Source organism: Gekko japonicus, unplaced genomic scaffold (genome assembly GCF_001447785.1).
Source record: "Gekko japonicus isolate JY-2015 unplaced genomic scaffold, Gekko_japonicus_V1.1 scaffold1635, whole genome shotgun sequence".
NCBI classification, from domain to species: domain Eukaryota; kingdom Metazoa; phylum Chordata; class Lepidosauria; order Squamata; family Gekkonidae; genus Gekko; species Gekko japonicus.
The window spans coordinates 317,619-322,402 of NW_015168098.1; positions in this window are offsets into that span (position 1 = coordinate 317,619).

Below are 4,784 nucleotides of genomic sequence, written 5' to 3' on the forward strand. Positions count from 1 at the left end.
CTCGCGCCCCCCCATGCAAAAGCAAACCCTTCCCACTCCCCCCCGGAAAGGAGCCCCTTCTCTTTGCCACCCCCCCCCCCCCCCCGCTCGGCCTCTCCAGCCAACAGCTCCGTCCCTTTAACCCTCGCAGTGCTGGACAGAAATTTGTTTAACAGTATTTAAACTTCCCGCCCTCTTTCCCCCGGTCCCAGACCCAGGCGGGCGGACCGGTCTCCAGCCAGGCTGCCTCCAGCGACGCCCCCTGCGGCTCGGTGGGGCTCCTCGGGAGTAATCCTACCCTGGGTGGCCCTCCACGGAGTCTCCCCCCCCCTTGTTCCTTGGCTCTCTCCTCTCTTGGATCAGGGGATGGTCCCGACTCGCCCTGCAGGCAGCACCCGCCTTGAGTTCAGTCCCTGCGAGAAAGGCTGACTACAAGGAATGCTGATTAAAAAAATACCGATAGAGATCGGCGCTCTCCACCAATGCTCCCTCTAATCTGTGGAGTCCAGTGAGCAAAAATTCTTGTTTGTGAGCTCCTGGGCATTAAAGTTGGGAGCGAGCGCTTTGGCTGCTGCATGAATTAGTTTGCTCTGGAGCCCCATCCTTCCTGAGCGAAGACAAAAATCGGTGAGCTGGAATCTAAAAAACTGTGAGCTAGCTCACACTCACTCAGCTTAGAGGGAACACTGCTCTCCACTTGCCCGCAGTGGCTCCCTTCTAATCAGGGCTTTTTTTGTAGAAAAAGCCCAGCAGGAACTCATTAGCATAATAGGCCACACCCAACAGCCAAAATCCATTAGCATATTAGGCCACACCCTGAGACCACAGCTCATTAGCATATTAGGCCGCAGCCCCGTGTTGCCAGAAGCCACACCCACCTTTTGCTTCTTATTCTGTTTACCTTGTTTGTTGTCAAAACCCAGGGCCTTTTTTTGTAGCAGGGACTCCTTTGCATGTTAGGCCACACAGGCCTACTGTAGCCAATCCTAATGAGTTTCTGCTGTTGGGTGTGGCCTATTATGCTAAGGAGTTCCTGCTGGGCGTGGCCAACTCAGGAGCCAGCCGGAACTCCGTTCCTGTGCGTTCCTGCCCAAAAATAGCCCTGGGCCCTTTGGTCTGCTCCAGCATGGCTCTTCTTCTGTTCTTATACTGAGCCAAGCCATCATCATAATCAAAGTCAGTACTGTCTATCTGTCTGGCAGCCACTCTCTAGGGTCTTAGGCACAGGTCTTCACATCACTTACTACCTCTTACTTTAAAAAAACACCAAGAAACTGGAGATGCCAGGGCTGTGACCCACAAAAGCCCACAGGGAAATGAATGCGGTTAGTCTTTCAGGCGTCCCTAGACTTCGGTTTTCTTTTGCTACGAGAGACCGACACGGCCACCCCTCTGCATGCACCCCTGCTGCACGTACCTGTCTCAAACTCTGCTCGACAAACGCCGTCGTCACCTGTAACAAGGACAACAACAATCAATATGGATAAGAAGGCCGACGGCTGACATATCGTCATTCATGTAGCTGAGTTGCTTTTGTCAAGAAATGAAGAAGTAAGCAGATGTCGGCATCTGGCAACGTTAGCTCTCCCAGCTCTGGCTTGGGAACTTCCTGGAGATTTGGGGTGGATCCTAGGAAGGGTGGGGCTTGGGGAGGAGAGGAGGGATGCCAATCCCCAGGTATGGCCTGGAGTTCTCTAGGGAGTACAACTCATCTGCAGCCTACAGAGATCTTCGAGAAAGTGACGACTTTGGCCAGTAGTCTGTACGGTATCGTATCACTGCTCGGTTCCCTCCCTAAATTCTGTTTTCTCCAGGCACCCTCCCCCCCAAATCTCCAGGAATGTCCCAAGCCAGAGTTTGCAACCTGAGATGAAAGGGAGACTCAGCAGGGTTGTGATTCCATGGACTCCACCCTCCAAAGTAGCCCTATTCTCCAAGAGGACTGATCTCTAAAGTCTGCAGATCAGTTGCAGTTCTAGGAGATATCCACCTGGGAATGAGATAAGCATATGGAGCAGAGGTCCATCAGTGGCTCTTAGCCACAAGGTCTAGATTGGAACTCTCGGTCTGGGGCAAGGGATGCTCTGTATTCTTGGTGCTTGCGGCGGGCAACAGTGAGAGGGCTTCTGGTGTCCTGGCCCCACTACTGGACCTCCTGATGGCACCTGGTATTTTTGGCCACTGTGTTACAGAGTGCTTGACTAGATGGGCCATTGGCTGATCCAACATTGGCTTCTCTTATATTCTTAAGTTCTTAAGCTGACAAGCCTAAGCGATGCAAGTCTTTTCGCTGATTCTGGCATCGAATCCTCGTTCTCTACATGCCAGGTGGAGACGAGCAGTGGTGACAGGCAGGGCTATTTTGGGGCAGGAACGCACAGGAACGGAGTTCCGTCTGGCTCCTGAGTTGGCCACGCCCATCTGGAACTCATTAGCATAATAGGCCACACCTAACAGCAAACACTCATTAAGAATGGCTACATTAGGGGTGTGTGGCCTAACATGCAAAGGAGTTCCTGCTACAAAAAAAGCCCAGGGTTTTGACAACAAAGTAAACAGAATAAGAAGCAAAAGGTGGGTGTGGTTGGATGACCACACTTCTGGTAACATGCGGGGTGTGGCCTAATATGCTAATGAACTGTGCTGTCATGGGTGTGGCCTAATATGCTAATGGGTTTCTTCTGTTGGGTGTGGCCTATTATGCTAATGAGTTCCTGCTGGGCTTTTTCTACAAAAAAAGCCCTGGTGACCGGAATCAACTGAGCACAAGAACCATGTTGTACGTGTTGAAAGTACACTTTGGAAGTTTTCATTCTAGTATAAGATTCTAGATGTTTATGTAAATCTAATAACATGTGAATTTGTAATAGATTTTATTTCGTCCGCACCTTGTTTATAAGTAAATCTTCACAGTGGGGTGTGTGTTTTTGTGTGTGTGTTTTTGCCATTTATAGCACCGTGTTCCCTAACATATTTTTTTAAAAGCTTCTAATGAAGCCTGTTGTTCTCTAGAGCATATTTACAACATACTGTCTTCATCGGGGGTCCCCAACCTTTGTGACCCGAGGGGCGCCTTTGGAATTCTGACATTGTGTGGTGGGCAATGCTCCCTCTAAGCTGTGGAGTCTTGTGAGCAAAAATTCTACTTTGTGAGCTCCTGGCATTAAAGTTGTGAGCAAACAATTTGGCTACTGCATAAATTAGTTTGGTCTGGGGCCATCCTTCCTGAGCTAAGAGAAAAAATGGGTGAGCGGGAGGCTAAAAAACTGTGAGCTAGCTCACACTAACTCAGCTTACGTGGTGGGTACAGCCAGAAAATGGCTGCCATTCTCAGAGGGCGAAGCCAGCCACAAAATGGCTGCTGCACCTTACCTTCAGTCACACAATGAAGTTCCTTGTACTGTACTGGCAGCTACTGCCAAAGCAACATGTTTAAAAGTCTGCCCAGCCAATCAAAACTCCAGTGGTCAATCAGAAGCCTTGCTGGGCAAAAGCCCCACCCACTTAAAAAAAAACACTTGAAGGGCACCCAAGAAAGGTGTTAGCAGGTGTCATGACCAATGTTCCCTCTAAGCTGTGGAGTCTTGTGAGCAAAATTTCTACTTTGTGAGCTGCTGGCATTAAAGTTGTGAGCAAATGATTTGGCTACTGCATAAATTGGCTTGCTCTGGAGTCATCCTCCCTGAGCTAAGAAGAAAATCTGTGAGCTGGAGGCTGAAATTCTGTGAGCTAGCTCACACTAACTCAGTTTAGAGGGAACATTGGTCATGACACCCGCCCAAGGGCACCCTGCTGGGGATGCCTGCTCTACATGTTGGAGACCCCTGCTTTTGGTTCTTATGTTCTCAGTGGTTTCCAGGGAGGTCTGGGATGGAGGGAGAGAGAAAGGAGCTGCACTTCAGCTGAGTCCCACCACAATGCAAACGCTCTTAGCCTCTATTTACCTTCCGTGTCATTGAATTTTCCTCCTGCATGATCAGCCACACAACTGACGTTTCCACTGATGCTGTTCCAGAGGACTGTCCCATAGCTGGGGCCATCGTCTGTTATCACCAATGAACTGTCGACTGGCTTCAAATCATCGCCCAGCCCTGCTGAGATGTTGCCGGGCGAATAGTCCGTGATGAGGCAAGCGCTGATGTTCTGGTTTCCCCCTTTCTGCGGTTTTAGTTGATAGAGGGAAGGTTGAGAATCCTCAAGATCTGAAAGAGACAGAAAAGATCACCAGTGATTAGCAACGGTGGCCTGTAGTCGTTAAAAAAAGCACATCTCCAGCTTTGAAGTCTGTGCCGATTTTGCATTGAGAATAAGCATGTTACTTCGGTTTTCTTTTTTCCGTTTTTTTTAACGCGATAATCATGCTTCCTATCGACTTGCCCGTATTGTTTGTCTTCAGATCTTACGTTCTACCCACCTGATACTTCTGCAACCTTGAATCTAAGGGTATGCCCTTTAAAGCCCAAATAACAGCTAAGGAGTGGGGGTTCTTAGTGGTGAAACCATACAAAGTTAAATTCCCCTGTTTGCTTGCATGATGCACCCAGGGGTCATTTCCTGCAGGAGCGCACAGGAGCAGAGCTCCGGCAGTAAAGAGCCCAGGGGGCGGGCACATGCAACAAGCCACACCACCTGCTCCCAGCAGCCCCTCAGTCAGAGCAAGAAGCAGCCAGGTAAGTTGCAGAGCTCCCCTTGGCCCAAAACAGTCCAGTGGCACCTTTAAGTTCAAGTTTTATTCAGGTACAAGCTCTCCCTCCTCTGCGAGGACAGATCTGCACGTCCCCCCCCCCAATAGCTAGCAATCCAAA